The sequence below is a fragment of the Eptatretus burgeri genome, chromosome 18, assembly GCF_056783735.1.
Source record: "Eptatretus burgeri isolate ZD-2024b chromosome 18, Ebu_testis_v1, whole genome shotgun sequence".
Lineage (NCBI taxonomy): Eukaryota > Metazoa > Chordata > Myxini > Myxiniformes > Myxinidae > Eptatretus > Eptatretus burgeri.
In genome coordinates this window covers 30,635,822-30,647,976 of record NC_140978.1, presented here as the reverse complement: position 1 = coordinate 30,647,976, position 12,155 = coordinate 30,635,822, and the positions used below count along the sequence as shown (strand labels likewise).

The window sequence follows — 12,155 nt, the reverse complement described above, 5'->3', positions numbered from 1 at the left end:
GTCTACAACGCCGGCCGGCTCGGCACAGGCCTCGGGTCACGCGTCTTCAATCGCGATACCAACGTAATCCTGAACCTTGCCAGTTAGGGAGAAAGAACCCCTGGTTACAGACCGGTTTTGTCAGAGACTGAGCGGAGTCTACCAGTCTGCAACCATTTTGGTCTTATATGCCAATCAAATGGATCGTTCCTCGACGCGACATGAATTACTCCATAGCAGCAACTTCATATGAATTAACCAGATTTATTGGGGAACATCAGGGATCACAACACAAGCAATAAACATGACAATGGTTATATTAACAATCAACCCGTTCTTAACTAGGGAACCACAGTCTAAGGGTTTCGAGGGGATCACGACTGAAATATGCCTTATACAACACGTGCAAACAAAACAGACCAACAGCATGCATGCAGGACAAGACAGAGTACTTGGTGATGGCTCATGGATGAGAGGAAAGCATCCAAAAAGCATGAATGTCGCTCGTAACAAGCAAGCGGGTGTCCACGGGTTTGAACTCCCGCTCGAACGCGCCGCATGGCAAGAATGGCGCCGCAGCACTCCCGCTCCCTCAAGGCACTGCGTGCGTAGTCTCCGCATGCTCTGACCTCGCGCAGGGTCGAAGATGGGCCTCAGCTGATCTCTCTCGAGGTCCAGCATACAAATCCAGGCCTGGTCTGTCCTCCAAACAAGGCCCAAGTCGAGCTTGATGGGCTCTGGCAAGCGGATCAGCAAACGTGACGAGCCATTGGTGTGTGAACAAGTACGGAGGCTCCGCGGCCAGACGCAGGCCGAATCGGTCGATAACCTCCCCGTACGAGTCGATCGTCGACTCCACGTCCAGGCAGCCTCTCAAAACCGACTGCAGTTTCCCCAAGCTCAGAACTGAGCCTCCACCTGAGGCCTCGTTGTTTCTCTCGCTATTTAAAACACGTCGTGCCTCGAGAGCGACTGTTTCCACACACGGATATTTTGTTCCCCCCCTTTTCTCGCTTCTCTCGGCGACGAACTGACCAAAGGCTCCGTCCCTTTGCGTCACTTCCTTTCCAGGCCACCCCTCTTCCGTTCGTACAGGAGAGGAAGAAGAATCATCTCTCGTTTCACCACCGTATGAACAGAAAACAACAGTCTTTTGAACCTCCCAACGCACACATATCGCCCTTATACCAAACAACTTATCTAAACAGGCATTTAATGGGGGATCTGAGCTAATCCTATACTTAGTAATCCCATTTAGGGCCATTTCCATAACAATTTATACATATACATATATATATATATCTATATATATATATATATATATATATATATATATATATATATATATATATATATATATATATATACACACACACACACATAATATGATATCATATTGTGATTGTTTTTTTTTTTTTAATCGCTGTTGGACAACTCGGGACGAGTCTTGGATAGGGAAAGGGATAGTGTTACAGATTTCAGAATCCGGTCTGATGAAGGCATCCATACATCCAGGTCCTCAGACAGTTATTTCCCTAAATGCATGTTCAGATTAGCCCCATCCCCATGTCTAATGGGATTTTAAATGTGATGCGTTGAGAAGGGTAAAGAATAGATCACCTCTTTTATGGGAAGCTTTTTTCTTTACGTCAAACACGTTCACACACATTTCTTTCACGAGCTCTGACACGCGCCCTTATTTTTACTCAGCAACGTTCTTTCACGAGCTCTGACGCCCGCCCTTATTTTTCCTCAGCAACATTCTTTCGGGAGCTTCGACACCCGCCTTTTTTTGGAGCGCACGGGTCGTCATGGTAACCGTGCGCAATTGGGGCAGGTAAGCTTGGGGCAGACTGACCCGCCGAGACGGCCGGCAGATATATAAAATGAATTGGAGGTCTGTTCTGAGGTGAGAGAAGTGAGAGGAAAAGGCTGAGAGAAGTGAGAGGAAAAGAGGCGAAAGAGAAGTAAGACGAGGGAGAAGAAAGCATGAGTAGCGAGCAAAAAGCGGGTGTAAGTGCGCGAGGGAAGAAGCGAGACAGAGAGGAAGCGTGCAAGCCACAAGTGAGCAAGCGAGCGTGTGGTGCGCATGTGGGTGTCTGACCAGCACCAACGAGACAATTCGTCCTTCCCAGTGCTTGAGCAAGCGAGCGTGTGGTGCGCGTGTGGGTGTGAGCAGCGCCGACAACGAGTGAGGCACGGGTCGGTCACCAACGTGTGAGGCACAGGTCATTCACCGACGAACCGTGTGGGTCACTGGACGTCACCAGTTTCGTGAAGTGTGAGAAGCTGCCCGTGTTGCAGCACCAGGGTTTAAACCCATGACAGATGATCTCGGTGCCCTCCCAGACGTCGACTGGCATTGAAGGCTGTTTGCGAGAGGGTGCACGGCAAGGCTGGGTGCTGTCGACGGACGTGACACGTACGCACACATTTCAGGACATTTTCACTTCACGGCCAAATATTCTCTGATGAGCGAGACGACTCTTCTCCACCCCCCCCCCCCGAATGATCTGCTGGGGACCCTAGTCTAGCTATAAGTAAGTCAACCCCCCGATAAGCATCTGCTCTTTGTCTCTTTCCTGGCATTTTGATCGATTTTGCTTTGAAATTTATTATTTATTTACCTCAGAAAATAAAAAAGTTCTTTTTATTTATTTATTTATTTTATGACTAATAATTCATTTGTCAACTACCAACCTGTCCGTGTTTGTCCTTTCCTTCCATTGGTCTAGCATTGTCCGAACCTGGATAGACTGGGAGGTAATTACCACAGATTTGACCAAAAATAGTGGGCACGCACCAGCGGTTAAAACACACGGCCACCCTAATTAAAATCTCATCGAGATAACATTGGTGCTTTGCCGAGGGTACTCTCTCCGCTCAGGTAACCACGTGACCTCTAGTTAAACGGCATAATTAGGCGGTGGACACTGGAACTTGTGGTTAACTGGGTGGCGTTCGTGGTTCTAAAACAACCCACCATACCACAACATTAATTGTGAGCGGTGGCCCCAGGTCCGGCTTTACCGAGGACAACAGGGGATCAATCCCCGAGTGACAAGCTGGTGTCTCGGTACCCATGGCCGCAAATATATGTATGTATATATATATATATATATATATATATATATATATATATATATATATATATATATATATATATATATATATATATATATATATATATATATATATATATATATATATATATTGTTGGAGTATTCGCGCCTGTCGCGTCCGAACGACCACGTTAACCAATAGCAGCTGGTTCACCCACCGAACGAGCAATCTAGTCGTGACTTTCTGGAACCATGCCAGAACCCTGTCACGGGTGGGTTCTCAACCCCACCACTGCCCAGTCTGTATTCTACCCGCGCGAAATAGGGTCAATCGCCGAATCTCGATATACCTAAGTACTCACGCAGGTAACCTACCGAGGGACCGTACCTCGACGCAGGTCGGCTTGGACACGAACCGCTCAAGCGGTCCGTTCCATTCTGAGATAACCGAGCGGGTATTATCGCCTGCCCTCGCCAGATCCGATTCTATTTAACGGGTATTTAAAACCCAACTAACATTCCGCAATGTAAGATGGCGTTCCAATAAGGGAAAGAGGTCACGACGAACGGGTTAACATTTAAACCAGCACATTTATTAACTCTACGTATGCAGGAACAATCATGCAGTCATTCAAAAACACCAACATGCATGTATACAGAACAAGCAATGAATGCGGCACGGCACGTGGGCAAGACAAAGCGCTACAACCGTCTACAAGTAATTATTAATGTACAGTCACTTACACAGTTTTACTTACGGGACGCGGCGCCACAACATTCATTCGAAAGAAAAGCAGGAAAAAGACCCCATCAAAGGCAATGGGGTCAGACTGGACCTCCAGGCAGTGCCGGATTAAGCCTCGGCTGCCCCTCAGGCACATTTTGATATTTTAGAGAATGGCCTGAAAAATTTAAATTAGATCTCGGGCTCATGGAAATGGACCCCAGACAAAAGATAAACTGATTCAAGAACAAAATATTTAATACAAAAAAAGACAAATATTTAATGTGAAAATAATTTTTGGCCCGAATTTTTGGCTGGCCCTTAGGCACATGCCTTGTCTGCCTAATGGTTAATCCAGCACTGCCTCCAGGGTCTTTATGGCGTGGGACTTGGCAGACCGAACGAGTCCCACGAGACCGTTGCAGGTTACCTGCAACTTCGTGGTGTCAGGCTTGGGCGACCCGCGACGTCCAGTCCCCACAGCAGCTAGCGTAGCCGCGGTAGAGCTCGGACCTTCCGTGTGGCAAGCGAGCTCTCTCCAGCTCTCTCCACACGAACGCGCTTGGGCGACCCGCGATGCTCCTTCCCCACGGCAGCTCGCGTTTCCGCGGTTTAGCTCGGGCCTTGCCAAGCAGCCGGGTGATTCAGGCCTCAGTCGGCAACTCGTTTGAGAGGAACGAACAGGTCATTGCTCTCTTAAAGTTGATGCTCTGCAAGAACCCGTCCGTCCCTCAGTGATGCTCGAACTGCGCCGAAGCCCGATCACCTCGGACCGCCTGTCACTGTCTGGCGAGCTCTCTCAGGCTCTCTCCACACGGACGCGCGGTTCCTCGCGACACGGCAGGCAAGGCCGCGCCTCCAGCTCGCGTCTTCTTCGCGACGCCCGGACTCACCACCGACTGCAAGCTCCAAGCTCCCGACTCCGACACGAGCCCAGACTTCCATGCAGCTCCTTGGCTTCTGGCTTCCTCCCGACCTCTCCAGACTGACTCAGACCGACCGATCAACTACTACCGATCAACTCGACGCGACCCAACTCGAACGCGAGCATGGCGCTCTGCTCGTCCTTTTATAGGGCTGGTGAGGCGCGGTTTGGCCTCCTATCCTCGACCTCTGACCCTTGCGCGGAGAGCAGACGTGCGCGAGATCACCAAGCTTGATCCGACGAACAAACGTCCCGCGTCGGCCTGCAGCGACTCCGCTTGATGCGGACTCGCCGCGGCTGGCGCAAAGATGGCGTCGTTTCGGAGATGAAGGTGAGGCGATGTTTGTGGTGTGGAGATGTTGACGGTTGCTGGCGAAGTGGTGAGGATGGCATGGTTTGGTGAGAGGCAGGTGTGGTTGTGGTGGTGAAAGGCGGTTGGTCTGAAGCAGTTGTTGAGAGCGATGTTGGTGGTGGGGGTGGTTGTTGTGAAGCGGTTGTTGAGAAAAATGTTGGTGGTGGACGTGGTTGGTCCAAAATAACGATAGTAAAGAATAATGGCTAACTCAAATATCACAGCCTGGTTAACATGAATAGTTCCCTTTAAACAACGGTGGGAAAATCTATATGGATACGGACTTATCGGCCGACCTGATCTCAGCACCTTTATGGTGTTCTGTCAATTTCCACAGCCATAACAATATATATATATATATATATATATATATATATATATATATATATATATATATATATATATATATATATATATATATATATATATATATATATATATATATATATATATATATATCAGGAGGGAAGCGGAGTATATCGGGAGAAGGATGCTGAAGATGGAGCCGCCAGGTAGGAAGAGAAGAGGAAGGCCAAAGAAGAGGTTCATGGATGCAGTGAGGGCGGACATGCGGGTGGTTGGAGTGTCAATGGAAGATGTGGAGGATAGAGCGAAATGGAGAAGGTTGATCCGCTGTGGCGACCCCTAACGGGAGCAGCCGAAAGTTGAAGAAGAAGATTTATATATATTGCATATACATATATACATATATATATATATATATATATATATATATATATATATATATATATATATACACAATTATACCTACATACAATATACTGGACCACCCATGAAATATGTTCCACTAATTGGATATACTTGGGTTCCCCTTCTGACAGCCTTTGATAAAAAAAAATGATTTCAAAAAAAAAAAGAAGATAGCTCTCGCGAACTATTCCGCTGAGGTTGTTTCCATTGATCAAATAGTCCCGAAGAGTATTTGACTGAATCGGGAATTGATTTTTTAATAATTTTTTTTGTTGGCCGATTTTAACGAAACTTGATATTGCGCGTCAATGTGAAAAAACAAACGGAGAAAAGAAAGTCGAAGAAACACAATCTTATTTATTAATGAACATGGAAGTATGAGATCAAAATGGCGATGTTTATTTTATGCTTAAAAATAAATTATTCTTTGTCAAGACTGAATGTTTGAGATTTTTTAATAAATCATTTCAAGAAAATAAAAAATATAGCTCCAGCGAACTATACCGCTGAGGTCGTTTGCATTGATCAAATTCTCCCGAAGAGTACTTGACTGAATCGGGAATTGATTTTTTAATAATTTTTTCGTTGCCCGATTTTAACAAAACTTGATACTGCACACCGCAGGAGAATGATGAGTATGGTGGGCTGCAAAATTTTGAGCTATCTTGAACCGTTTTGGCTGTATTTCGGGAATATACATACATACATACATACATACATACATGCATGCATGATGAGAGTTTTAGGAATATATAGAAAGAAGATATATATGTATATATATATATATATATATATATATATATGTATATATATATATATATATATATATATATATATATATATATACATATATATATATACATATACACATAATGTGATATCATATATATATATATATATATATATATATATATATATATATATATATATATATATATATATATATATATGCATCATTATGAATTCCCAGCTGGTAATGGTTCTTTGTTCCATTCTGCATTGCTGTGATGCAAAATACATACAAAAAATAAAAACAGATTTAAGACAACTGATATTTTCTTGTCAGTGCCATCTGTTAATGCACCAAAACAGATCGCATTCTTTGAGTTAGCACACGAGTGTGCATAACTCAGACGACTGTAAATTACTCACATATTCCTCACAAGTTGAATATCTCCTTTCGCCATTTGGGGCTTTTTTGGCGGAGGTCGAAATATGTTCCACTAATTGGACAGGGGATGGGACTTTTGCATGCATTCAACATTGAGTGTGGAAGAAGGACCATGGTTAAAAATAAATCCCATCTTAATGAATCCATTGTGACTTTTATGCTGCCATTCCAATTATATCATCGTACACTTGAGAAGGTTCATGGCAACAGATAAAAATAACCTATAGTAGGCCGCCATCTTTCAGTAACATGGAAAACCCACAGTGACGGTGTTGTAGCAGTCTGTTAAAATGCTAGATTTCCTAAAAGTGTAGACGATGGGTACATCTATGCTCTCCATGTGAGACTTACAATCTTTGTCCTACTATGGTGTGGAACCTGAACAGTGCAGTGAACATTAAATTATTCAGTGGATAATGTGTGAGTGATGTTGACATGGCAAGAACACCGTCGATTGGTACAAATGGATATTGTGGTTGTGTGCAGGTCTGGTCCATGGAGCTGGAAGATTTCTTTTTACACAGGGTAATGCAGTGGCAAAGTAATCTATATGGCCTGGAACTTCCATCAGAGCAGCAGATAAACAAGGCAGCCAAGCAGAATGACCTAAGAATTCTTCAGATCAATGGACATTAACCCTTTGTGTGCAGACACCTTGTATCTCTCTACATTGCTGTTTGCACTGTCTCGTGGAAGATCACACTGTCCTGATAAAATAATAATAATTCCCTCTTCTCGTCAACCCTGAATGTATGTGCAAACATGATTATGCAATCATTCCTGCCATTTGTTACTTCGACTATGCGGTGAAAGTATAATAAGTTGAACTAACTCTTATCAAAAGGGTCTTGGCTGTGACCATAACAAATCATTGGGAGCTTTTGAAAACGGTACATCATATCAACCAGTCTTTTTGATCATACCCAGCAATATACCTGCTGGTCTTGCTGATCAAGTGGTGTATGTGGAGCATTTAAATAATTCTCAGAATGAGTTGCAATAGTCCAACATCCTTTTTAAAAAATATTCTTTGTGAAGAAGTATACGAGGGCGAGAAGCCCAAAAGGATACATGTTGCTGGTCATTTTTCATTATAATACCTGAGGAGTGAGATGCATTTGTTTCCATCTCGTTCTCAACTTTATTATCCCTGCAGCCACACTCGCACACCACAGAGCCCAGGAGGGCCGAATTGACCCCCATGGGGCCGAACTGCACCTCAACTGTGCCGTCTCACACCACGGGGGTTAACTCGAGTTCCGTGGGGGCTAACTGCCAATCAGCCCTGCTAATCCCACTCACTGCAGCTCTTTGCCTTGCTCAGACTTGGGACAATGTTTTTCTTGTTCTGCCTGGTACAGGTGACCTTCAATGTAACAGCAATGTGGCTCCAGGCCATGACTTTGTTTTAATTGACTGCTCCTCATTCCAAATTTATGTTCAAACTGTTGAAGCTTCTCATTATCACTACTAATTTGCCTCCTCCAAAGATGTTAATTTGGCTCCAATTTTGTCCCTGATCTGTTTGGGTCCGTCATCTGTCTGCTTATTTGAGCCCCGTTCTGTTTAATTCCGATGTCCATATTTTCAATTTAGCCACCTTATTCACCATTTGCGGCATTCTGGCCAGAAGTGACATCACGATATCCCCCTGCGCCTCGTGATCCTCTTGGGGAGGGTCGTAGGGACTCCTCCTCATGACATTGGGGTGGGGGAGGTGCCTACTCAAAGGTCCTCTGCACTAAACTCCTCCTCAATCTCACCTACCATCATGTGCATGCTGTTATCCACCATGTTAATTTTTTCAACAATCGCCATGTGTATCTACCTCCCACGCAGGGCCGTCTTAACAGCATTGTAGGCCTTGGGCTAAGCAATGCACTGGGGTCTCTACCCACCCACCCATGGGAATAAAAATGTAAACAGTCAATAAAATGAAGCCCATAGATTTATTGGTACTTTCAACAAAATCAATGGTTAAACATAAAAAAAACATGCTGTAAAGCAATGGTGTCAAACTCATTTTTACCGAGGGCCACATCAGCATTGTGGTTGCCCTCAAAGGGCCAGTTGTAACTGTTAAGACAGTATAAATGTGACTAAATGTAATGTAAAATAAATGTAACTACTCATTCAAATGTTGTTAAGTAACCGTTTATTACTTATTCGAGTTACAAATAACAAGATATGCATTTGCATAGATGTAAAAAATATGTTTATCAGGTTAAGAAACCAACATTACTCCATCAATCAATGATCAAACTATTCCAGTAAATAAAGAAAAATATAATCAAACAAGTTATGCCATTAACTTTTAACATTAAGCATCGAGAGGGGCAGAACAACCAACAATTGTGAGCTGCTAAGAACATGCGTGATAGATGTAGCATTTTACAAAAACAAATGGATGCACACAGCCTTGCAGAGGGTTTACGTACATCCAACTAATAAGAGATGATTTGATTACAGTAAACTTTTGTCTGCATGAACACAAAAACCTGCAAACACAGTGAATACATTGCTACACATACAAAGTAGGATATGTATTTAACTAAAAATAACAAAATAAGGGTTGTCTCAGTTCACAACTATATGGTCAAGTTGATGAGGTGATGCTGCCTGTCCTTGAACACACCCAGTAGATCCCTCCTCAACCTGAGACAACATCTCACACACCATCCTCATTCATTGATCATGTTCTGAAAATAACAAACACAGAACAAAATGCAAGCACAATCATTAAATTGCACACATATGCAACTGTTCTTATTCTTGGTTGCGATACATTTGATTATATTTTTAATTCAGGTTATTAAAAATGCTTACCTATGTGTTTTCTGGCCGGATGTCTGACACCGTTTCCCGTTGCGAGTGAGTCAATGTCTGGTTTTAGGTCTTGTGCTGAGGCAATCCTTAAAACAGCGTGGAGGTTGCCATTGGTGATGCGTGATCAGTGCTTGGTCTTGTTTAGATTCATTATTGGGAACATCTGTTCACACAGATACGTGCTCCCAAACATGGACAGAACACGAGCAGCATGAAGTTGGAGCCGTGGCATCAAACCAGGGGGCAGCAGACGGTAAAAGTCCTCAATTGCAGCATCCTGGAACTTTGCTCTCAGACCACTCTCACTTTGAAGCTCTATTAACTCCATCTGAAGGTGATGAGGTGCACTGTAGACATCGGTGGTGAAAGGATTGGTAAAGATGGCAAAGTCTGAGTGCTGTGCTTTAAAGTCAGAGAAGCGCCGATCAAACTCATTCATTAACCGGCTCAGTTTGGTAGCCAACCGAGCACATGAAAAAGCACCTGGAACTGAGGCTGAGATGCTCTGACAAACAGGGAAGTGGGCAAGATTATCCCGTTTCACTTGGAACTTCCACAGGTCAAGTTTACGCTGGAAAGCTGTGATCATGTCGGACATCTGCGTGATGACTTGTTTGCATCCCTGCAGTCTCTGATTGAGTTGGGCGAGATGCTCCGTTATGTCACACAACATAGCAAAGTCACACAGCCAGTTTGGATCTGACAGTTCAGACAAGGGTTTTCCTTTACCTTGCATGAAAAGAGCAATTTCTTCCCAAAGCTCAAAAAAACGTTTGAGGACTTTGCTCCGACTCAGCCACCTTACTTCTGTATGGTACGGCACATCTCCATGCTCCGAGCCCACCTCCTGCAAGAACAGGTGGAACTGCCGGTGATTCAGTTTTCATGCCTGAATGAAGTTCACTGTTTTCATAACCGTGGTCATTATATCATCCAGCTCCAGAACCTTTCCACAGAGAGCTTCTTGATGGATAATACAATGATACATTACCAGAGGTGTGTGACAGTTACTTGTTTGCATTTTCTCCTTCATTAGTCCCACCAGGCCTTTTTTTCCTCCACACATTGCAGGTGCACCATTGGTAGTTAGTCCCACCAACTTCTCCCGCAGTAATTCACTTTTACTTTCGGAATTCTCCACCACATCAAAAATGTCCTGTCCCGTTGTGGTCCCGTGCATGGCAGCTACGTCCAAGAGCTCCTCCGTGACCGAGAGGTCGGACTTCACGCCTCTAATAAAAATGGACAGCTGCGCTGTATCCGCGTTGTCTGTGCTTTCATCAGCGAATGAAAATGCCAGGTAACTGCGTGTTTCTTCAGCCAGCTGTGTTGCCAGATTTCCCGCTAGTTCCTTAACTCGGTCTGCAATGGTGTTTCTTGACAAACTGGTATTTTAAAAAGTTTGTATCTGGTCGGGGCACACCTGCTCACACACCTTCAGCATGCACTGCTTCAAAAATGCACCCTCTGAAAACGACTTTGAAGCTCGGGCAATTTCTTCAGCCACAATAAAGCTCGCTTTCACTGCTGCATCGTTTTTATCTGTAGCTTTTGTGAACAAATTCTGCTGCGATTGCAGTCCACCTTTTAATTCTTGGACAATCTGCTGTTTTTCTTGGAGGCTAAATTTGGCATATTTAGCTCCGTGTTTGGTGTCAAAATGCCGATGGAGATTGTACTCTTTAACGACCGACACCGCCTCATAACACAAAACAAATACCGGGTTTTCTCCTTGAAGCACAAACATGTATTCACTTTCCCATCTTTCTTGAAACTGCCTTCCATCTGCATCAACTTTTCTTTTCCTGGACATTTTGGGATCAAAAGTAGATATTTCTCAATTTCACTTGCTGGGAAAATCGCCGACACTGATGTGGATACACTGCTATCTAGAGGCGGGAAGCCTCTAGATAGCAGTATATAATCGAACCAACGTAATCGAAATGGTAACATAATCGAACGTAACATAATCGTAACATGTGTAACATAATAACGTAACATAATCGAAATGCATTGTACGTAATCGTACAATGGTGCGTAACATAATGGTGCGTACTTGGTGCGTAACATAATCGAAATGCATTGTAGGAGATGTAGTTTATGGTCAATGCACACTTTAAAGCAGCATAGACTTATTTTAATACACCTTTTAAACTCTCGCGGGCCACATAAAATGACGTGGCGGGCCACAATTGGCCCGCAGGCCTTGAGTTTGACACATGTGCTGTAAAGCAAGGATTAATCCACACAAACTTTTGAACAATATAACATAAGCCTTGAAAAACACAAACATTTCAACATATAAATGATAATTAATTGGTACACCGTACAGACGACGATGGTACAGTATGAATTAATTATTATTAATCAACACAAACGTTTGCGAGATTTCTTTGCAGAGAATT

The 12,155-nt window shown here is 43.7% G+C and overlaps 1 pseudogene across 1 annotated transcript; it reads right to left on the bottom strand.

Annotated features, from left to right (window-relative positions):
* Positions 1–8,986: 8,986 nt before the first annotated feature.
* On the bottom strand, positions 8,987–11,581 carry LOC147008818 (general transcription factor II-I repeat domain-containing protein 2B-like; annotated as a pseudogene). The gene is made up of 2 exons (XR_015053267.1): positions 9,751–11,581; positions 8,987–9,623 (listed from the first exon to the last, which is right to left on the bottom strand). The product of XR_015053267.1 is annotated as a general transcription factor II-I repeat domain-containing protein 2B-like (transcript).
* Positions 11,582–12,155: the final 574 nt, after the last annotated feature.